Raw genomic sequence first — 25,309 nt, forward strand, 5'->3', positions numbered from 1 at the left:
AGTTAAATTAAACTGCACATTTCTGACTGATTGCAATGCACTGGCACTTAATGAAGCTTGAGGAAATGTTCTTTATGATTAAGCTTCCTCCCAGCTTTGCTACAGAGGTTGCCAGGGTACTCTCACAACTTCAGCTAGTGCAAGGCAGATAAAATATATGAGGTCAGGATGGACTTGGAAAGCAGTTGGTATTCTGATATCTTTTTTGTTTTTGTTTTGTTACTCCTGTGGCTTTTGTTGTTGTTCTGTCCCTTTCCTCATGGAAAAGATAGGCAGGGCTAAGATGCTTTTATCCACCCTTCCCACTTTCCCCTTCTTTTCCCCCATGAATCCTCATTTAGTCCTGATAGTTTATCTGTATGCAAATATCTATTCATTCTAAGAATATAAATTCTTAATTTGTCTCATAATGAGAAATCACATTTCTTCTTTCTTCACCCTTGGGGCTGTGAGATACTTAGGGTGCTCTCAGTGACAGTTCTGGCAGCTGCAAGAACAACATTTCCACATGTTTTCCAAATTGTGCAAAACTAAAAAGCAGCCACCACTTTAAAAAAAAGTAGAAGCAATTGATGGGTTGTTCACATTCTTTCCTCTAGTCAGTCAGCCCTTCTGTCTTTGCTTGGCGCATCTGTTTTGTTTCATAGACAGAAAAGATGACAACTTTGTGCAGAGACATTTTGCACATTTTACAGAAACTTTAATGGAAACAAGAACTTTTGACAGACTGTGTATGACTTATAGGGAACAAATTCAGCAGTTTGCTTCACATTTTAAATCTATACAGTACTCAGTATTTTTAATGGTTTGTGCAATGTGACATGTCCACCAGCGCTTGAAAAAGCTTTTTGGAATTAAACTTATAAAATATGTCGTAGATGTTCATCAAGCTAGTTGTGGGTTCCTGGAAGTTGTTGAAAACAGCAGTTTTCCAAAACTCTGAGCTCTGCTGGGTAAGATAAAAGCTAGTTTTGCACCTTGTATGCATAGTGGCCAGCCAGATGCCTATGGGAAACCCATTAGAAGGACATCCGTGCACTCCTGTTTATGTACCCTGGCAACTAATATTAAGAAGCATGTGTTATCATCCTGATTAGTAGCTACTGATGACCTTGAAATCCTCCATGATTCTACACAACCCCTATTAAAGCCACCCACCACTAGAACTTGTAGTAAAGTAAGAATCCAGATGTGGAAAGGAAAATACATCTGGGTGCATGTGGTAATGTATATTATTTTTTAAAAACGGCATAGAGGCACTCCTCCCATCATTTATGGAAGGAATAGCTTAGGTTGGAAGACCACACAGGATCCTTGGATCCAGTGCACCATTTCTCTATATTCCTTTGCACTGCATTCGACTTCCCAGTAGGAATCTATTGGACGGGGCTTTGGCTTGAAGAAGGCATGCAGGTAGACAAGTTCATGTATTTACATTCACCCACGTACATTAACTGGGTACTTAATCATACTGAAGGCAGATGTCATAATACTTTATTTAATGGCATTATTCAGAATGGAACATAATTGTTCTCTACATCATCAGTAAACATCATTTTTTTAAAATTACCAAACTGTAATATAATACAGGGAACACAACACAAAGATTACTCAAGAGGTCCCCCCTGCTTTCCACTCTATGATTAAAGTCCTGTTGCTTAGAGTACTAAATCACACTAGAAAAGCCCCTTTGAATCAATGGAGATTTGGTGAGTCAACTCCTCCATACACTCCATTGATTCAAATGGGCCTACTCTAGTTGTGATTTACTTGAGTGTAGTTAAGTCAAAACTTAACTGTGGGATCAATGGAACTTATGGAAGAGTCAACTCTCAAAGTCCCAACTAATTCAATAGGCCTATTCTAATGCAATTTACTATGTTAAGCAATAGGATTTAAACTACTATTTGTGCTAGAACTGCATGCAGATCCCCCAGTACAATCTGGATGTGGGTTTGACACTCTGAAACAGGAACTAATCAGACTTGGCATGACAGGTTCTCTTCTAATCTAGTTTGGGCCCAGATCTCAACCGATAATTAGGTTTCTGAATATCTGGAATGCCTATTCACTTGAATGGGAACACATAAACAGGTGTCTCTTTGGGGAGTTGTCAGACATTGCCATGGAGCTTAACAAGATGACAAATAAAGAGAGATTCACAATGCCCAACTGGACATGAGCAGATATGGGGGGGAACCATCTTCATTTATGCTTATCTTTTTCATGCCTTTCCTTTTTAAAAGCTGCTCTGGTGGCTGAGGTGGCCTGTTTCAGGAATGAGCACTCTTGGCATTGGAAGTCAAGTCAGTGAAGTGGAAGATGGTTCTACTCATGCTGCAGCAGCAAATTTGCTTTGGCTAATGCCAGGCAGAAGACCTGAACCCAGGCAAAGCCAAGTGGCAAATGGAAATGAGTCACACAGCCCATGAAGGAAGAAAGGAAGGAAGGAAGAAAGGAAGGAAGAAAGGAAGGAAGGAAAATAGAGATCTTACTGTGCTAAAAATGACTGATACTTAATTGGTGAAAGTTAATACAAGAAAGCAAGCATCTCACATGGTCACTTACATTTAGTACTAAATTAATACGAAACCAAACAAGCTATGGTAACACTTACCTTAACCTAGCTAATCAGATTAAGGCTATTTGTTTTAATCTGATGTGTCTAGCTCAACAAAGACTTGATTGAATTGGAATTTGGAATTCAGCCAAAACTAGTGCAGAACCCTAATTTATGCCAATAGAAACTGCCCATTTATTTTACTTACAATACATCAGTGTATGTGAGAAAGAAAACAGCAGAAGGGGAGGAAAGTAAGTATGTTTTGGTGTTCAGGTTAAAAAACTCTATGTAAAATACATGACAAATATATATGACAAATTCCCATTTAATACAGCTTTATATCTCATGCGCCCTTTATATCTTTGAATTCTAAGCATTTTTGGTAATTTAAAGATGGTAGATTCTGTAGCATGTTTCCTGAATTCTCTTCACATTCAAGCACATTATATAAAATGCCTAATTATCATGCCAGAATTTCTCCTTTACAGTTGCGTTCACTTGCATGCTTACCATACTGTACATATTCCATCCTGAGATATATACTCCAGTTTTACCTTGTTTTTCCAGCTGAAACTTGCATGATTTTTCTGCACTTCCTTTAGTTCCTTCACATACTGGAGGTATGTTAACAAATACACACTGGATGAATAACCCTGACAAGAAAGACTGAGATACTTGGCGCTCAGTGGGAAGGCTAGGATCATTTATGTAGAAATGCTCTGGACGGGTAGAATTCTCCTTGAAGATTTAGGCTTGCAGTCTGGAAGGTGTTTCTGCATCAGGCTTTGCTCATAAAGAACAAGGTTGTGATTGTGCTAGGGGTGCTTTTGCAGAGTTTTGGCTGTGCCTTTCTTGTTGTAGCCGCTGATGCACTCAAACACATCAAATCTAGATTAAATAACTATAATTGACAGTGCTGCCTGCCTTTCAACAGCCTTTGGGAGCTTTATCTAGTACAGAATTGTGTCTGAGATGATAATTTTACGTAACTAATTTATTCCTGGTCATTCTGCCAAAAAAGGCATTCACAAAAGCTAAGAAAACTAATATATAGAATAAGGAACAAAAGATTGATTAAAATATAGCATATAAGCCAATCAGTTAAGCACAAAGCAGTGAAAGGTCAGTTTGTATGCCAAAGAACTGTAACTCTAGTTTCATTCAATCCACATTTACTGTCAGCTTGATTCCGGGCAAATCTGTAGTGTTGGCTATCAGACATAGTATTAAACAGCTTAAAATGAAAATATTTGACACCTTCTCCCACAAAAGCCTATCAACTAATACCCCCTTACCTCGGAATAACGACGTGAGACCAGAATTACGGATTAAACACGGGCCACATTTTATTGACTAATAAATGTTGGCAATCCTTTGGAAAAGGGGGATCCTACCGTAGTGCGGAATCAGATTTAAACACATAGGTCTGAATGGACCCTTTAAGATAAACAACTGGGTGAGTCCCTGGCCCAAGTCTTCACAGCCATGAAGACTGTGAGGAACCCGGATGGCCCAAATATGACCACCCCGGACCTCAAGCCCCCCCTCTCCTTGTTGACTGTTGGTGTGGGTGTGGCCCCAACTCATCTCCCCCCCCCAAGCACTGTAATCACACAATCCACAGCACTGGGAGTTCAGATGAGCTATACCTTACATGAGATAGCTATGGCAATGACCCAAAACCTGTTTGATCTGCATGACCTACCTCTGTGACTGAAAATTCCACCATAAAACATGCCTACACCCCCTTTCCAGTATTAGTTCGTCTAGTTGTTCAGTCGTGTCCGACTCTTCGTGACCCCATGGACCAGAGCACGGCAGGCCCTCCTATCTTCCACTGCCTCCTGGAGTTGTGCCAAATTCATATTGGTTGCTTCAACGACACTGTCCAACCATCTCATCCTCTGTCATCCCCATCTCCTCTTGCCTTCACACTTTCCTAACATCAAGGTATTTTTCAAGGAGTCTTCTCATGAGATGGCCAAAGTATTGGAGCCTCAGCTTCAGGATCTGTCCTTCCAGTGAGCACTCAGGGTTGATTTCCTTTAGAATAGATAGGTTTGTTCTTGCAGTCCAGGGGACTCTCAAGATCCTCCTCCAGCACCACAGTTCAAAAGCATCAATTTTTTGTCGGTCAGCTTTCTTTATGGTCCAGCTCTCACTTCCATACGTCACTACAGGAAAAACCATAGCTGTGACTATGCGGACTTTCGTTGTCAAGGTGATATCTCTGCTTTTTAAGATGCTGTCTATGTTTGTCATCGCTTTCCTCCCAAGAAGCAGGCGTCTTTTAATTTCGGGGCTGCTGTCTCCATCTGCAGTGATCATGGAGGCCAAGAAAGTAAAATCTGTCACTGCCTCCATATCTTCCCCTTCTATTTGCCAGGAAATGATGGGACCAGTGGCCATGATCTTAGTTTTTTTGATGTTGAGCTTCAGACCATTTTTTGCAATCTCCTCTTTCACCCTCATTACAAGGTTCCTTAATTCCTCCTCACTTTCTGCCATCAGAGTGGTATCATCTGCATATCGGAGGTTGTTGCTATTTCTTCAGGCAATCTTAATTCTGGCTTGGGATTCATCCAGTCCAGCCTTCCGCATGATGTATTCTGCATATAAGTTAAATAAGCAGGGAGACAATAGACAGCCTTGTCGTACTCCTTTCCCAATTTTGAACCAATCAGTTGTTCCATATCCAGTTCTAACTGTTGCTTCCTGTCCCACGTATAGGTTTCTCAGGAGATAGATAAGGTGGTGAGGCACTCCCATTTCTTTAAGGACTTGCCATAGTTTGCTGTGGTCCACACAGTCAAAGGCTTTTGCATAGTCAATGAAGCAGAAGTAGATGTTTTTCTGGAACTCTCTGGCTTTCTCCATAATCCAGTGCATGTTAGCAATTTGGTCTCTGGTTCCTCTGCCCTTTTGGAATCCAGCTTGTACTTCTGGGAGTTCTTGGTCCACACACTGCTGAAGCCTGCCTTGTAGGATTTTGAGCATAACCTTGCTAGCATGTGAAATGAGTGCAATTGCACGGTAGCTGGAGGATTCTTTGGTCCTGCCCTTCTTTGGTATTGGGATGTAAACTGATCTTTTCCAGTCCTCTGGCCACTGTTGAGTTTTGCAAACTTGCTGGCATATTGAATGTAGCACCTTTACAGCAACATCTTTTAAGATTTTAAATAGTTCAACTGGAATGGCATCACCTCCACTGACTTGTTGGTAGCCAAGCTTTCTAAGGCCCACTTGACTTCTCTCTCCAGGATGTCTGGCTCTAGGTCAGCAACCACACTATTTGGGTTGTCCGGGATATCCAAATCTTTCTGGTATAATTCCTCTGTGTATTCTTGCCACCTCTTCTTGATGTCTTCTGCTTCTGTTGGGTCCCTACCATTTTTGTCCTTTATCATGTCCATCTTTGCACAAAATGTTCCTCTAATATCTCTAATTTTCCTGAACAGATCTCTGGGTTTTCCTTTTCTTTTATTTTCCTCTATTTCTTTGCATTGTTCATTTAAGAAGGCCCTCTTGCCTCTCCTTGCTATTCTTTGGAAGTCTGCATTCAGTTTTCTGTAACTTTCCCTATCTCCCTTGCATTTTGTTTCCCTTCTCCTCTCTGCTATTTCTAAGGCCTTGTTGGACAGCCACTTTGCTTTCTTGCATTCCCTTTTCTTTGGCATGTTTTTTGTTACTGCCTCCTGTACAATGTTATGAGCCTCTATCCAAAGTTCTTCAGGTGCTCTGTCCACCAAATCTAGTTTCCAGTATGGGATAGGTGAAAAATTCCTGCATCCAAAGGCCCATCAGGATGCGGGTCAAAAATTCCTATCCAGCCCCAAAGGCAACCTGATAAACTCACACGAAAATATAGGGTGGGTGTCAGCAAAGGAAGAGGAAGATGAGAGGGGGGAATGGTCCTTAAATAACTTAACGTTCCCCCCTCTCCCACTGGATTGCTCATGCAAGGCTACAAGGTCTTGCTGCCTCCAGGGAAAAGGCAAAGACGAGTCACGCTGCTGAAGCATGGCTCAGCCATGGCTCAACCATTGACATTGAAGGATCTCCTTGAGGGTCTAGGACATGGCCTTTGGAGTATTGCAGCCAAACTATATGTTACATAGAGTGTGCAATTCAAAACTGAAATCCATTAGTGCTCCACAGATGTAATTCAGACAGATCTTTGTAACTGAGCAGTAAGATTTGCAGATGAGGTATGTGCCTACTATCTGGTGACTAATCACAAAAATAAAGCAAATTTTGAGAGTGTGAAAAGTTCCACCTGTGACATATGTTCTCAGCGCTGAAAGGAATTGCCTCTCATAACGATGGGCTATCTGTATGCTATAGTTTGTCCCTCAGTATCCAGTTTATGGATTTTTTTTTCTATAGGAAAGAAACTGACTTGATTCCTTCTTTATTGGCACAGCAGCAAGCTATGAAAACAAAGTTCATTTCCCCATGCCTTCAGTTTGATTTAGCTCTATGCACTTCTCTATTGATTTGAAGTATGATACATCTGATTTTCAATTTGACTCTTGTTTTACTGTTTTCCTTTGATTATGTTGTATTTTTAATATTCTTTGTTAAACAGAGTTTGAAGAGCTATAGTGCTTCTGTACTCTCCTATAAGAACAGCAAGAGGACTTTGATGTTATTGATTCTGTACTTGCCCTAATGACTACTATTCTGCAGGAATTATTGTTGCTATGTGCCATCAAGTTGGAACTGACTTACAGAAACCCTAATGAGGCTTTCAAGGTAGGCAAGATATTTAAGCAGTTGGTTTATCAGTTCCACACCCTCAGTGACGTCCCATAGCTGAGCAGGGGTTTGAACCCTAGTCCATCCCCCTATCCACTACACTGTACTGGGTATCCATTCTGCAGGATGCCTAAATATTTTATGACAGGAATGGGTAGTCTCTGAAGTGCTAGGGAACATTTTTCATACTGACATCTGAGGGCTGCAATCCCAAAGGAGTAAGGCCTATAGGGAGGGTGTAGGCATGGAAGCTAATTTGTAGATCTTGTCCTTCTAATTCTTTTCTTTATTTCACCAATTAATCTGAGGGGTTTCCCTTCAAAATATTTACTTTAATAAAATATTTTCCCTGAATAATTCAGTTAGAAGATCCACACTTAATATAACAACTGATTTGTAGGAGTAACTCCAGCTCTAACCCTTCATCAGAGTGGGCTTTAAAAACTATTCCAACTTGCACTTACATGTGGTAAACTAAAAAAGGTAAAATACTTTTTACGGAATAAATTCATATTGCTTTCCATAATTTATGTAAACAATTGATTTGAAGAAGTATCCTCACAGTACCTCTTTTAAAAGAATGAATTTTAAAAATTCCTACACATTGCATTTATTCTGGAAAGCCATAAAGATGAAAGAGAGCAGCTGCCACAGAGAATCACAGATCTGTGGTTTTCTGCTGGACAAATCGCCTCCTTACCACTGTGATTAGGAGGGAGGAAGTGAATAGATAAATGACAGCTGAGAGAGGACATACGTTAAGGGAACATGGAAGTGCAGGGAAATTAAATATATCTGAAGATAATTAAGCCAATTAACAGCTATTACAGACAATTAAGAACAAAACACCTTGGCAGCCTGTTAATTATTACAGTAATGGTGGAAAGCATGCAAGAAAGCCTTAGCAGACCTGTACAAGGAAAGATGAAGCTGGGCTACTGAATTCAGCAGCAAATTGCATAATTTTAACCTTTTCAGTTCGGTATATTTCAGTGGCTGGGGAGGCTGCTCATCCCCGTTTCCAAGCCGTAGAGCCAGCATTTGTCCGAAGACAGTTTTTGTGGTCACATGGCCAGCACGAATATACACTATTTGTTCTAAACTATTAGAACAAAAAAAGTTTATTGAGAAATATGATTTTAAGATATGTAAATCAGTTAAATATTTAGGTATAGATTTACAAAAAAGCATACAAAAATGAAGGAATATAATTATAATACATTAGAGGAAGTAATTAAAAAGAAATTACAGGAATATAATAATTTTAAACTTTCTTGGTTTGGAAGTCTCGCGTTGATAAAAATGAAAATATTACCAAAAATTAATTTTCTTTTTAGAATGTTACCAGTACAGTTAACAGAGGAAGATTTGAAATTTTGGCAAGGAAAGGTTAACAAATACTGTAATGAAGGGAAGAATAAATAAGAAATATTGGTATAGAACAACAGAAAAAGGTGGTATAGGTATACCAAATATAAAAAATTATTATTTGGCTAACCAGTTGAGGTTTATTGCAGAAATTATATATAACCCAGAAAGGTTAATTTGGTGGAAAATGGAATCATCAGAAATACAGGTAGATATTGAAAAATATTTATTTGGTATGGTTAAGAAGTATAAAATAAGTGAAATTAAAAACCCGTTTTTAAAGACAATGATAAACATATGGTATAAATATAGAAAGAATTTATGCTCATCTAACTCTCCATTTGGATTAGTAACAGAAATAGAGAATTTTCCTCTCAATATGAAAGTGTATGCGGAATTATTTTAAAAAAGTGATTAGATTGAAAGATTGGTTGTACAAAATGAGATCAATAGAGCAAATGAAACAAATTCTTCAGAGTAAGAATATTTCATGGTTGAACTATATACAATTAGAAAGATGGACTAATGAATGGGTAAAGAAATATAATAAAGATAGAGAATACACAAAGTATGAACAATTTCTATTATCATATGAAGATATTCAGATGACTGATTCAGTAAAGGACACAGTGAGTAAAATTTACGAATTCCTGTTCAATTTAGAAGAAGAAAGCAATAAAGAAGGGGTGAAGCTAGTGTGGGAACAAGACTTTGGATAAAGGATAAACAAGGAAGAATGGAGGAAGATGTGGAATATGAGGGTTTTAAGATTTATGTCAGTGAGAATAAGGGAAAATTTTTTAAAACTGTGTCTAAGATGGTATTTAACACCAACAAAATTAAATAAAATTAATGCTAGTTATCTGAATGTCTGTTGGTAATGTGAGAAGGAAATTGGTACATACTTTCATATGTAGTGGGAATGTGAAAAAGTAGAAAAATTTTGGAAACAAATTTTTAAAGAATTAAATGATATATGTGGAAAAGACATAGAATTGAATCCTGATATCGCTTTGTTATCAATATTTGAGAATGTGGAATATGATAAGATGATTAAAGAATTGATAACTAATTTATTACCAGCTGTGAGATTAATAATAGCTAGGCAATGGAACTCAAAATCTGAATTTCAAATGGATGAATGGTATAATGAAATATGGAATATAGCTCTAAATGATAAATTAATTTGTAATCTAAAGGTTAAGAAACGAGAGTTGAAAAAGAATACTTTTTATGAAATATGGAGCAGATTCTTGGAATATGTATTAACAAGAGGAAAGGGGAAAGCTCCAAATCAAGAATCAATGCAGTTCTGGAGAAAAGAACAATAAAAGAAGAGGAAGAATATAAATGGAGGAAGAAGATTATTGCAAGAGGTTCCATCTACGGTGGTGGGGGAAACAGTTATATTGTATTTTGATTTCTGTATTTTATGTTTATGTTTATGTTTTAGTTAATAAAACAACAACAACAACAAAAAGAATGGCCCAGCCACCAAGATGGCTTTATCCTCAGTATCTATCCAACTCACTTCAGAAGATGAGAGTGCCCAAAGCTGGACCCTAATAATGATCTAAACAACTGGGCAACTTCACATAAAATTATGGCACAGTTATGGCAATGTTTTATTCTTGTGTTACTCAAACATTTTTCTATATGCTATCATTTAAATACAGACTTGACAGTTAGTATACTTGTCATCATGTAGCATATAAACTAATGGACAGTCTTTTTTATACACAGTTATAAACAGTATTCAGAAATATGTCATTAGTTTGAATATCCTTTTCAGAATGTAGATTAACATATTAATGTGATTTTTCACATAAATAAAAATGTGTAGCTAGCAAGCACAGTGTTTACTAGAAGTGGATAATATCTAAGTGCTTCTGTATTAAAGTACAGAGGAGGAAGCATAACAGTGACACTTCCTTTTATTTCCCCTAGGAAGCAGAAAACTTGAAGATGAATTTCTTTTTAAAGCTTTCTAAAGGAGCATTTCAAGCACAAAGAATTATATTAGTGTGGCTAAATGGAGTGAAATTCCAAAAAACCACAAAAGAACAGACAATGGTTTCCTCCAACTTTGTACTTCGGCAGAAGTCTCCATCTCAGACATGGTGCAGACCCTGTCAAAACAACAACCAAACAGATCACCAAACAAAATGACAAAATTCAGGGTACTGTGCCCAGATAAATGCAGTACTTGTGTTCGACATTGTCTGTCCTCTATTAAGCATGCATAATTTTACAGACCCTTGTTAGGAGTGTGTGCTACATCTCCTCTCCCAAACTACAAAGGTTCAGTCTCTTCTGCCTTGATAGTTTAACCTGCTCTTTGCACTATCTCTGTACTCCAGCTCTGTGAGATTTGCTTTGAAGTTGATGACCAAACAAATAATATACTGTCTGATCTACAGTAACTGGGAAGAATCCCCACTGAACTCATTTCAACATACTTATGATTAGATACACAGAATTATATTGTGTGATGTTTTATTTCAAATTGCTTTGCTAATAAGTGCTAATATTGTTAACATTCAACTATTTCATTTGATCAGTTGATTAATTCTGATGACATTGCAGATATGATCTCTCTCTCTCTCTCTCTCTCTCTCTGTGTGTGTAATTGTTGCAGGCAGCATGAGATTGTATTTAATTCTGTTTTACATTTCAGTGGCATTAACTCTGCACTTGCTCACAGAAGTTACATATAGAGAACTTATAGGCAACCCACTCTAATCACTTGATTAAAATCCTTTGATCTGCATTCCCGCACAGAGCAGGGATTTGGACTCGATGGCCTTATAGGCCCCTTGCAACTTCATTATTCTATGATTTTATGATCTTTTCATGGCATAGTCTGAATGACTGGCATAATAGTCATGTTTTATGTTATGGAGAGATTGGACTAAGAGACTCTAGCAGTCAGGGATGAAGTGGGATATCAAATTTGACCCTCTCTTTTGATATGTTTCAAACAAAATCTTTACCAGATACTTGCTCTTCCAAGTCCCCAAGTGCTAGAGCAATCCAGAGAGCACTCTAATTCCTTGGTGCAGTGATTTTCTGACTTGAGTTTCAGCTATTCCCAACCTAGATGATGTTGCATGAACTTTCATAATCTCATGCCAATGTGTTGGGATTGATGGACCCAATAATGATGGTCCAATAATGTCAGGAGAACCGTCACAAAACTATTTTCTAATTCATAGCTTCATTTTTGTGTTGAAAGCAGGCAGACATGCAACCACTGCTGTTCCTTTGTTTCTGGCAGATGTGTGTTGTTTTTCACCCAGATCCTGCTATGTGGAGTGGGAGATTTTTCTTTCCCCCCAAAAAGCACAATGAGGGTACCTTCCTACAGTGGTAGTGCACAATACGTAGGGGAGGTGTGCTATCAAAGCTTTCAGGCAGGAGGTTTTTGCCAGTTTTCTTCTTCTTTTTAATGAATAAAATACCGTATTTTTCGCACCATAAGACGCACTTTTTCCCCACAAAACAGGGGGGTGGAAAGTCTGTGTGTCTTATGGAGCGAAGAAAACAGGTTATATTTTCCTGTTTTCCTCTCCTAAAAAACTGGTGTGTCTTATGGAAAGGTGCGTCTTATGGAGCGAAAAATACGGTATTTGATGGAGAATAAGTAAACAAACATCTAATTAAGCCGCAGAATAAACCTAGAAGCAAAAAAATTAAAATTGCTATGGGTGTAAAATAATGCCCTCACCAAGTTTGCATTCCTTTCTTGGTGCCACTGTCAGGAACTCTTTGCTAGTGCAGTCCTTAAATTGCTTCCAGTACTATTTGTTTACCTGTTCAGAATGGTATTCTGTAGGGAAGGTAAACAGCCTTTGGTTGCTTTGGGAATCCTGACTTCCTTTGTTTCTGCTCAAGATGAAAAAGTTACTCAAGTAGTACTATTGTAATTATCACAAATATCCATAAATCAGAATTCTTGAAAAACATTTATTTCCTTGCTTACATGATTTATACCCATTTTAAAAAAGATCCCTTTCCCCAAACCAGCTGAAACGAAAACAGTACAATGTCATAATAATGATACACAGATAAAATTAAATAAAGTAAAACAAACGCAAAAACATAGCAGCATTGAAGCCGAAGGGGAGCGTAAGAAACAACAAATAACACTTTCAATGAGTTTGATGGAATAAAGAGGTTTTCAACATGTATCTAAAGACAAGAATAGAATGACAGATGAACACAGTAAATGTCACATAAGCTAACAACATAACAAACAACATATAAAACAAAATTAAATCACCAGGCACAACATTAACTCTTAGAAATTATGGAGTATGATATTCAAAATTGTATAAGTAGAAAAATATTGAGTTCTTCAAGAAACCTTCCGGCTTATGAATGTGGATATTGTGTTTCTACATCCATGATTCAAAATGTCAAGATATGGCCTGACTTTGCTGCATAATATCTTGCACTTGTTGCCAGCAAGAAAAAGGATGCCCGGGTTTACATAGCAAAGAGAAGCCTAAATGTTGACAACACTAAAGGCAGCATTCGGGATGGTCTATAGGATACCCTCTTGTACTTAATACCATTCACAAAATGTCACCACATAAGGGAAAATCCCAGAAGCTTACTCTGTTTTTTATCCATTTTTCTCATCCAAATACAAAGGAATTATCATTTTTTTTAAAAGTGTGAATGGTAAATCTGTACTATGGTTGCCAGGAGAGGACAGAGACAAGAATAGGTGGGATATGGCTGCAGTCACTCTGTGCCAAAATATTTTGAAGGATTGTTTTGGGGCTTAATGAAATTGAGAAGCAAAGATATGAATGAGTGCAACACATACAACAGAGAAACATATATGTCCTTTAACCTCTCAGGTAAACTAATGTTCCCATATGCAGAATGCAGATTAGAAAGCTATCTTCCAATTTCCAAACCCTTTCTTTTGGCTAGTCAACCTGAGGAAGAAAATCTATATAGGACCAAAAGTTCTATGAACATGTTGTGTGCATGTTTTCCAACATATGTCTCCTTGTTTTATAAAATTAAAACAGTGGGGAGAACTGGGAGTTAGCAAACGCTCTCACTGGAAACCAAGTTCAAAATGATCTGTTCTATGTATAAGAAAAACAGTGACAAAAATCAACTCATTTGAAATATGGTGTTGGAGGAGAGCCTTACAGATATCACAGATGCTCAATATAGTCAAGTTTGAATTCTCACTAGAATAAATTGAGTAAATGAGTAAACTGAGGCTATCCTATCATGCACATTTAATGAAAATACAGAACTGCCCAGAAAAGACCAATGCCTATTTGGCTGGGAAGAAGTGAAAAACTCATTTGATCCTGATTGACAGGTTCAAAATTTCAGACTGACCCAGATCTGGAGCTGACTTCTCCTATGAAGATTTGTGTCAGGCACCTGATCTCAGAAATCTTGAGAGAATGTTTACTGAAAACATTCAGGGCTGGGAGGAACATCATTGCTTTGCGTTTTTGTAATGCAAAATTGTGCCTTACAAAAATGTATGCTAATTCCCTAGAGATACATGGCAAAATATCCTTTCCTGGAGGACTGTCATTCCATTATTTTCCTTAAAGCAAGTACAGTATGCTTATTTTAATTCTTTAAAGAAAATTGGTCTTTTGAGTCTGTCTATGTGACCTTTCCTTGCCCTATAGCCTTCCCAGCATGAAGTTGCAGCAATGTATCTACTTTGGAAGTTTTTGCTGGTAAGCCTCTTCCACTTAGTTTATAACAAAATCACAATTTTTCTTTTTCAAAAGGCTTTTTTTGAGGATCAGTGTTTTAGTCACTGCAGCCTGGAATTTTTCCAAATTGAAAAAAGCAGGTGGGACAATTCATTCTCTTTCAAGATAAGCAAGATAGATATTTTCAATTTATATGAACTGTTTTAAATCTGAGAACTTTAGATAAGGGGTGAAACAGCTTTTACTTTTTAAATATCATAACTTAAATGTCCTTTACCCAAACTTCCCTAAATTTGGCAGAGAGCAAGAGGAGACTGCTACAGCCGTACCAAATGTGGTGCTCATCAGTTTCATAGTCATATTTTTTGTTCAGGCTGCCTCCATTTTTAGAATTACCTTGTAGAATGTTGATTTGCTCTGCTGCAGAACAACAGAAGTCACGGGACTGACAGTTCCTTAAAGAATTTCATTATACTCCCTAAAATGAATTATCTTGTAAGGCGAGCTGAAGAGTTGCTGCTTTTGATAAACAGGGTCTTCTTAATTAAAACTTTACTTCTTCTAATTAAAAATAATTATGTGCTTTCAAGCCAATTCCAAGTCATGGTGATCCTCCCAGGGTTTTTTTTTAAAGGTATAAAGCACTTGAGGGTTGTATACCAGTCCCTCTTTCTGACGGATCTCTGCATGTGCAGATACAGTAATAGAATGATTGAGTTGGAAGAAGCCTCTAAGGCTATTGAGGCTTGATTTACATCCTGGTCCTCCAACCTACTGAGTTACACAATTTCTGTCTCTTCTAATGAAAGTAAAGAGAATGAAATGAGTCATTTTCTTCCTTGCATGAGAAGAAGCAGAAACAGTATAGCTTAGCGGTTGGAATGCTACGATGGATATGTCAAGCTAGAGCATTTTTATTGAATGAATGGGACTTACTAATTCAGTACTTATTTCAGTCCCATTCACTAAGTGAGTCTACTCTAGTTGAGACTTAGCCCAGGGTCTGTACCTTCGAACCTGACATAGCCTATGATTCTGATTTAAGTTAAGGAGAGATTTCCACCACCAGAGCCAAGTAGGGCTGCGGTCACACCAGCAAAATGTTTTCTACTTATCAGTGAGATTGTATCCTAAATTGGTAGTCACACGACACATGGCCATTAGCGAACCATTTACCCAACCAGCATGCCAACTGTGGCTCACTTCTCACTCACCCGGAGGCTTCTACTATTTTTTTCCCCAGTGCAGTTCGGTATATTCAGTTACAGTTTGGAATATGTGTATGATCCTCTCAAAACTTTTTCAAACTGAAGTTACCTTGTGTTCTTTTTAAGGAGAAAGGCAGGATAAAAATATATTAAATAAAGCCACCATAGAAGGTGGCCACCATTACTGTTTTGAGGCTGCCCGTTTATTTATTTATTATTATTTTTCCATGGCTGGAGTGTCAATGCATTGTTAAACTTATGTCAATAGTTTCAATGCAAACTTGGTGTGGGTGGAATTGTCAGGAGAGCGGCATTACCTTAAGCATGGGTGCTTGGTCCATTGACTGCAATGCATTATTTCCAGAGGCGCTAGCGCAACAGAGGAAAAAGCATGCATCACAAAACAGCACCTGACATATTGACGTACCATTTAATTTAAAGAAACAATTATGGGGCTGCAGTGCCCCGTAAACCAAGAGAGAAAATAAATTGGTATCACAGCCTAGGCAGCCATAACAATTCAAACTGAAGGAAATGAACTGGTAACCCCAGAACACATTGGGACACTCTTCCAAGTATATATAGCATGTGACCGTGAAGAACAACAAGAAAAGGATGGAAAGTATTGTTAACAGAGGAGGATATTTTCCTGCTGTGACCACAGCCTAGGTTGAGCATGATGGGTCATGTCTTATTTGAAAATTAGTGTGCCATATATAGAAAACTAGCAATGTGAGTAGAAGGAAGCATACTCGGATGGAAACCTTTAGAACTCTAATGCTATAGGAGCTTTTGAATGATACAGGATATTAGACTGCAATGCTAAAGTCATAAAAATGTAGGATGCTGCTTATATTATCTTGGTCCAACTAGCCTAAGATTAATTGACTGATTTATTGATTGATTTTACTTATATGCTGCCCCATAGTACTCTCAATGCTTATTGGCCACAGTTCTCCAGATGTCAAAAATGGAAAGAGGGACTTTCTCCTATGCAAACCATCTCTCACAACACTGAACTACAGCTTCTCCTTTGCGTATCAGACCATAGTTTCAAAAACAGGGGAGCAGACAGTCAAGGCACCAGACTATGACAGCATCAGCAGGGGGATAAGCAAAGTTCTCAAGCAGATTTTGAAAGTCTGCATTATTAGGGTTTCTTCTCTCCCCATCCCCATATCTTGCCAGTGCTAATTGTTTCTGCTGGATCCATGCTGAAAGGACTTTCTTGTGGAATGACAGTGAAGTGGCTCATTTAACATACTGAGCTTGAGCTGATTGCAATAATCATCATAGCTGAGGATTTTGAAGCTTGGAGGGGTGCAACTATAATGTGTTCAAAGAACGTTGTTGCAAGGATTTCATGCAGACACAACAAGCACTTGTTTACTGCATGCTAGGATGACATGCTGGGTCTCAAAAACAAGCTTCAAGTTCCCACTGTGAAAAATGATGGCTATCAGTCATGCCATGATGTTTATAACGTCTCCAAAGCTCTGCAGGAATAGACAGGAAATTGACCGATCTTTTAATCTGGAAGCCATAGTGTTTTCATAATGTCATATTAAACGACCACAGTTATTTCCTTTCTGTTTTAACCAATAAATAAGTCAACTCACTCTTTCCCTCTCCTACTATTTGTTAATATTGGTTGCTAGTAGGACATAAGTAGTTCTTCCCTCTCACCTGTAAACTGGTGTTTCAAAGTTCTGATTTCTTTAGTTTCTAATTCAGTTGTAGCAAATGAACTGAATTCATGTTGTAAATGTCCTGGAAGTAAATGAGTAGCAACATAGGAAGCTGCTTTAAATGGAGTCCATCTTGCCCACTACCGTCAACTTTGACTGATGATAATGGTCATCCAGGATTCCAGGCAAGATGTGTTCCTAGCCCTATGTGGTCATTTCCCAGTGAACTCCCATTCAAATACTAACCTACCCAGACCAACCTCTAATGTTCTCACTGACAGGAGATGAATGCAAGGCAATCACAGGGCAGGAACCGATGAGTCTAGCTCTTGGCAGGCTGATACCTCTTCCCTCTTCCTTTCCTCCAGCAGAAGGAGCCTCACTTTCTTTCCATTTCCTTAACATTCAACTCCAGGTTGAATTGTCAGAGCCATGACAGACTGTTTTTGACTCCAGAAGGGAATGTGACAAAATCCTCACTTGGACTAGGAGAACAGGCAGACATGTAGTATGGAACCACTTGTAGCTTATATGAGTGGTACTGATACAGCCAGGATATGCAGCATACTGTAGCCCTTAGCTATTGGCTGGGGAGTTGGAAGATTCAATTTCTAGTTCTCATTGTGCTATGAAATATACTGCATAACCACAGGCCAGTTCCTCTTCTTTATCTTGGCCTATGTCATGTGGTTGTTGTGAAGATAAAATGGAGAAGAAGAAACCCATGTGTGCCACACTGACCTCAATGGAGGACAGGAAGTTTAGAAGTATAATAGAGAAATACATGCAAACTAAACTATCTACTGTGGTGGCATGGGGGAGGTGGTTCCCTTTGTAGTCCCTTCCAAAGACTGAAAAGATCAGTCACTGTATTGTCCATATTTATTAATCTTTGCTATGGGGATGGCCACTGTCATGAGAGAAGCACTGCAACATATAATCTGGAGTGTAGCCACAATGATCCATTGCTTCCAAAAGATTACATATGAGCCCCATGCAGGGAAAGAAAAAGGCTTTTTTTGTGTGAAAGCACTCATTAGCAAAATAATTAACAATGGTCTTTACCAGGAACCTGGAGAATAGCAGAAACTGTATTAAAATTAAGAAAGTAATGCATGACAACATTTCTAGCTTTCGTAAGCTTCCTCTGTTAAAATGGCCTTCCTTACTCATCTTACAAATAAAAAAACATTTTTATGACATATCAGCTAGTCCAGTGCAAATGTGACCTTTTCAGTATTCCAAAATTTAATAAGGAAGCTCATTCTTCACTTGCTAGCAACAAGTACTAGTGGCAAGACAAAAGACCTTGCATACAGATTCCAAAATCTGAGAAGCCCATCTCTGCTAATGAGGTGTAAAGCTTTGTGCTTATTGCTTGTTCCTTTATCTCATCCTTGAGGGATAACTTGTTTAAAAACAAAGAACAGAATGAAAAGGTGAATTTAATAAGTAGCTGGAAAAAAAAAACCCAAGATCAGATTTGTGATCTAAAGGAGGAGCTCACAATGTTTTCCCCCCAAGCATCTACAATTTGAGCAGTGCTTCTTGTTTGAAAATTGACCCCACAGATACTTGGAAGAGCATCTATTGTGGTGTTTCCCAACCTGGGGGTTATGACTACAAGGAGGTTATCAGGTGTTTTCTGGGGAGTCCCTTGTTAAATAATTTCTTCCTTGACCTTTTGGAGCCAGATATTAAAGTTATTGTGTATGTTTAAGAAACAGGCTCTTTAGGGGAGAAAGAAGCATCTAGGTTCAGAGAAGGGATGACTTTACTCCATTAAAAGTGCCTTTTTTATGCAAACATCTCTTCCAATCCTTTAAATACTTTCTTTTTTTAAAAAAACTAACTTGATTTACATTGGGAGAGTAAACATTAATTAAAATATATTCTTCTCCTTCCATGATTGCTTGAAACATTATACATCTATCTGTATTATCTTTTTTCATTTCATTCACTTTAAAATCATTTTCTTTGAAATAAAGGTTGCAACCCCACTTGACCTTGAATATCCATAAGCTTTTTCATAAATATCAGACTAGCAAAATTTAACTTCATTTATTCCTTTTGTTTGTAAAAATATTATATACACTTTATCCATTTTAACAATGCCTACATTCTCTTCCTCTTTATAACATTCTCCAAGCATTTTACATTTAAAGCTGACAATCTTTTAACCATCCCTTCTCCCATATGAATCCCCCTTAACACCCATAACAATATCACAAACAACACCACATCCCTAAACAAATTAATGAACCTCCTCCCAACCTATTAACCCAATACATAATTATTTCTTCCCTGTTAATGTGCAGGGATTCTAATAGCCTGAGCATTATTTGGTCACAAACCCTAAGGGGTGGGGAAGGAAATGCCCACTGTCCCCTAACCAGAAGCTTCAAACACCCACTCAATTTTCCACCTTTATTTAGATTCAGGTTCTTTATTATGATCAACAGATCAGATAAACCCTTTATTTATTATTCCCCTGCTTCACTCATCATCCAACTCTTATTTGATTATATTAGCTTCTATCACCTGTATATTTGAATGACAACTCCATTTTAACCAATGCTTTTCTTATTCTATCCTCTTCTACCCCACTCTATTTAAGTGATATATCCATCTTATCTAAGCTTTATCACAATTTATTACTCACACTTCTCATCACTATGAATTCTAGCTACTAAAAATAAGTAAAGCAAAAAAAAAGCATGCTGCTTATATACTGCCTCATAGTGCTTAATGTTGTATCTGGGTGTTTTACAGGTTAATTATTCAGGCTATACATTGCCTCCCCCTTCATAATCTAGCTAATCATTTTACCAACCTTAGAAAGCTGGAAGGCTGAGTGAACCTTGGTAAATATGTGTGTAGACATCCTAGTGTAGCTGAGAAGGCCAATTCGAGAGTGACAATCCCTTCCACAATGAAGACAAACACAATCTGTCTCCTGTCTAGCTCCCTTATTTTGCTGGTTTCGGGACTGCCTCTTTGCCTAGGCCTGATGAACAAGTGTATCTTCAAATTGGGAGTGATCATGATGCACTGCCTGCCTCGAGGCGGAATGCTCAGATGTCAAGGTTTCTCATCTGTTGAGGGCCATTCCTAAGGCCATCACATCTTGCTTCCAGATATCCTTGTATCACAGCTATGGTCTCCCTCTGCGGTGATTTCTCTGCACTAATTCTCCATACAGGATATCTTTCAGAATCCAACCGTCAGCCATTCTCACAACATGCCCAAGCCAACGTAAACGTTGCTGTTTCTGTAATGTATACATGCTAAAAATTCCAGCTCGTTCTAGGACTACTCTATTTGGAACTTTGTCCTCCCAGGTGATACCAAAAATGTGTCTGAGACAACGCATATCGAATGTGTTCAACTTCCTCTCCTGCCATGCACAAAGAGTCTAGGATTCACTGTAATACAGGAGTATACTTAGGACACAGGCTCTATAGACCTGGATCTTGGTCTTTGCCATCAGCTTCTTATTAAGCCATACTCTCTTTTTGAGTTTAGGGAACATGGTAGCTGCTTTGCCAATGTGTTTATCCAGCTCGACCTCTAGAAAGGTGTCAGAGATTGTTGAGCCAAGGTACACGAAATCATGAACAACCTCCAATTCTTCTGTAGAGATGGTAACAGAGGAAGGTGAGTCCATACACTGGCCCATGACCTGTGTTTTCTTCAGGCTGATTGTTAATCCAAAATCTTGGCAGGCCTTACTAAAATGATTCATAAGTTGTTGGAGGTCTTCAGCAGAATGGGCAACAACAGCTGCATCATTGGCGAATAAGAAGTCCCACATGCATTTCAGTTGGACTTTGGTCTTCACTCTTGATCTAGAGAGATTAAAGAGCTTTCCACCTGATCTAGTCTGGAGATAGACACCTTCTGTTGCAGTTCCAAAGGCATGCTTCAGCATGACAGCAAAAAAGATCCCAAACAGAGTCAGCGCGAGGTCACAGCCCTGTTTCACTCCGCTTCAGATGTCAAAGGGATCTGATGTTGAGCCATCAAAAACTACAGTGCCCTTCATTTCCTCATGGAAGAACCTGATGATGTTAAGGAGTTGAGGTGGACATCTGTCGCGTCTACCCAGTGTCCTTTGTTTATTTTCCTTAAACACAATTCCACCCTCTGAATGAGTTTCCTGTCTTCACGCTGCCACCAAGTATTATTCACTCAATACCAAGTATATATATATATCTTAGACAATACAACAGATTTATTGATACTATTGTTGTTATACAAATCACCAATGTAAATCACAGATGTTTGGGATCATTTATTAAACAGCATTTGATCTCACATTGGTTTGTATGTGTTTTCATTCACTTTAGCAATACTCTTTGACTATTTCTTCTCTATACTTTTTAACCCTTTCCTATTCTGTCAAGCAATCCAACTTTCCAATCTCTGCCTTAACTTTCTCAGTTCAATCTCCTAACGATCTCTCTTCAATTCCCTATCTCAAACCTCTTTTCCCTAACTCCCCCTCTAACTGTCTCACTAACTGTCTAACTGTTCTTCTGGTTCTGCCCCTCCTGTCCTCTCATAGGCTCCTTCCCTTGAACTCCCCATGATGGACAGGTGTGACGTGGGGCATTCTGGCACAACATCCAATCTTGGCAAGTATTTAAAAAGGGGCGGCCCTGTTAACTAAATCAAAGGCCGTTGTAAGATCTATGAAGGCCACAAAGAGTGGCTGTCATTGTTCCCTGCATTTTTCCTGCAACTGTCTGAGGGAAAATAACATGTCAATGGTGGCTCTATTAGCTCGAAATCCACATTGTGATTCTGGATAGACTCTGTCTGCAAGCACCTGGAGCCTCTTCAGCACAACACAGGCAAGCAGCTTCCCTATAATGCAGAGAAGAGAGATGCCATGGTAGGTATTGCAGTCACCTCTGTCGCCTTTGTTCTTGTACAATGTGACAATGCTTGCATCCTTTATGTCCTGTCTTACTCCATTTTCCCTCCGGCAAAGACAAAATATTTCATGCAGCTCAGTGGTGATGGTCTCTTTACAGTACTTCAGCATTTCAACAGGCATGTTATCCTTCCCAGGTGTCTTGCCAAAGGCGAGGGAATCCAAGGCTGCTTTTATTTCTACTTAAGTTGGTTCACTGTCCAATTCTTCCAAGACAGGCAGACACTTGATATTTAATATCTCTTTGGTTACTACATTTTTTCTAGAATATAGCTCAGAGTAGTGCTGCACCTAGGGTTCCATCTGCTGTGCTTGGTCATGGATGATCATGCCTGTAGCAGACTTCAAAGGAACAGATTTCTTCTGTATTGAACCTAAAGCCTGCTTGATACCATCATACATTCCCTTGATGTTACCTGTGTCTGCTGCTATCTGTATCTGAGAACAGAGTTGAAACCAATAATAATTAGAACATCTCCAGGTAGCCTGTTGGAGTTTGCTATGAGGAACTCGAAGAACCTGCAAGTTGTGCTTACTAGGACAGTCTTTGTATGCTGCTAGAGCTCTCCTTTTTTCCTCGATGCCTGGCATCAGTTGCTCTGAATGGGCTTCAAAATGGTCTGCCATCTTTTTGGTCTTCTTGCCAAATGTGAACAAGGCAGTGTTATAAACAGCATTCATAAAATGTTCCCATCATTCAGGTGCATTTGCAACAGCTGGGCCTTCAAGAGTTTCCACAAGTGCTTGGGCAAATTCCTCCACTTTCCTCTGATCATGAGTATTGCTGATGTCAATGAGTGATCTTCCTACCTTTTTCGTGTGATACAATATCTTTGTTTGCAGTTTTACTTTCCTACACACCAGGGAGTGAATAGTATCACAATCAGCACCCTGATAACTGTGTGTGATCATAATACTAGGAATGCTAGAGCGTCTAGTGAGGATCAAATCGAGCTGATGCCAATCCTTCAATCTTGGATGTCCCCAAGAGACTCTGTGTCAAAGTTTCATATTAAAGAACATGCTGCTGACACAAAGACCAAAATAACAGCAAAACTCCAGCAAGCGTTGGCCATTTTCTTTCATCTTCCCAACGCCAAAACAGCCTAAACAAGTGGGCCAAGTATTGTGATCAGCATCAACTCTAGTGTTAAAGTCTCAAAGAATGAACAGCGGCTCTCTCTCCAGGATTTTTTTATGATAGTAGCTGTCAGATCGTCATAGGATTTCTCTTTGTCTTCTGTTGTAGATGACAGTGTTGGTACATATGCACTAATAAGGGTGATCAGTCCTGCTGATGAGTGGAGCTGCAGTGACAGGATTCTTTCACTCCCCACTGTAGGTGAAACAATGGATCTTAGCAGATTATTTCTAACCACAAAGCCAACACCATATTCCCAGGTGTCATTCAATGGATTTCCCTGCCAGAAGAATGAGAAGTTTTTTTCTTTAAATGAGCCAAAGTCTGGCAATCTTGTCTCTTGCAGGGCAACAATGTCCATCTGCAGCCTACTCAGTTCCATGTCCATGACAGCTGTCATGCATGTGTCGCCTATTTCCTGCAGGTTGTCAGAAAAGCCAGGATCATTGTCCAAACATTCCAGGTGCCCAACCTTAGGGCAGAAGTTATCTTATAATTATTGCATGGTGCAGGGTTTTTGATATGCTTATCGGCTTGTTGGTAAATAAGTATTTAATAATTCTCTTGGGATAATCTACTATTAAAATCATAACTCGTTCAAACTCCCATATACTTTCTTATCCTCTTCATTGATTCGAAAACTTTGTGTAGCAAGGAACTTCCCTTTAATTTTAACACTTTTTAAACGGTTAGACTCTGTAACCTGAAAGAACCTTAACTTAATGGCTCATATCTTTTTCTCATCTATTTCACTTTTACTAACCTTGCTAACATGTGCTGGATTATGGAGAAAGCCAGAGAGTTCCAGAAAAACATCTACTTCTGTTTCATTGACTATGCAAAAGCCTTTAACTGTGTGGACCACAACAAACTATGGCAAGTTCTTAAATAAATGGGTGTGCCTGACCACCTTATCTATCTCCTGAGAAATCTATATGTGGGACAGGAAGCAACAGTTAGAACTGGGTATGGAAAAACTGATTGGCTCAAAATTGGGAAGGGAGTACGACAAGGCTGTATACTGTTCCCCTGCTTATTTAATTTATATGCAGAATACATCATGCGAAAGGATGGACTGGATGAATCCCAAACCGGAATTAAGATTGCCGGAAGAAATATCAGCTGGTTCCTCAGGTTAACAACCGGATCATACTTATCTAGTATAATTTTAACCAGTCACCATTTTATTCATATTATCTTCTTTAAATCTTCTTCATACCCATCTCCAAATTAATTCTATTACCCAAATAACCTTATTGGTAACGTGTATTATAGCTAAAATTAAATCAATAAAAAATGAGAAAAATCAATTTGAATAGTTAACAACCAGATCTTCCTTACATCCTCTTAACTTCTTGACAAATTGATGATGATGCCGCATTTCTCCTAACAAGGGACCCAAAGCAGCTCACAACATTAAAATTTACACAATTTAAAAACACAATAAGTTAAATATTAAAAGGCATTTAAAACCTTTAAAAAATTAAAGACAACAATGCATTCCCCTTCTAGCTGACAGACTGATCCAACAATCATCCATGAACAATTCCTTCTTGATCCTCCTAAATCTCTCCTTCAGTTGTAGATTGGTTTTGCTTCTGCTCAGTTTCACCATCTCTTGTTCCCAACGTTGATCATCCATCAAACCCCACTCATAGAGCAAATTTAAACCTTGATTCAATGATAATATCCTGTAGTATTTTCCAGCAAATAGAACTCTCAAGTACACTGCGTATCCCCAATTGTAACTTATTTTATTCTTTGTGAGGACAATGGCGACCAGTTTGATATTGCTTCATCATTGCACTGTTTGATAAAAAAAAGATCCTGGCACACCTGGATGGATGCATCTTTATACAGCATCTGTTTAGACTTTTCTCTATCCACTTTCAAAAACAACACTTTCTTCTAATAATTTGAAAACTTAACAACAATATTT

At 38.5% G+C, this 25,309-nt stretch overlaps 1 protein-coding gene across 1 annotated transcript in view; it reads right to left on the bottom strand.

The window, feature by feature from the left end:
* Positions 1 to 24,079, bottom strand: part of BBIP1 (BBSome interacting protein 1) — a 394,683-nt gene extending 370,604 nt beyond the window's left edge. The window contains exon 1 of the mRNA XM_078389523.1: positions 24,074 to 24,079. The gene's annotated coding sequence lies outside the window, so the exon portion shown is untranslated. The remainder of the gene's footprint in view (positions 1 to 24,073) is intronic.
* Between the last annotated feature and the right edge of the window lie 1,230 nt (positions 24,080 to 25,309).

Source organism: Pogona vitticeps, chromosome 3 (assembly GCF_051106095.1).
Source record: "Pogona vitticeps strain Pit_001003342236 chromosome 3, PviZW2.1, whole genome shotgun sequence".
NCBI classification, from domain to species: Eukaryota; Metazoa; Chordata; class Lepidosauria; order Squamata; family Agamidae; genus Pogona; species Pogona vitticeps.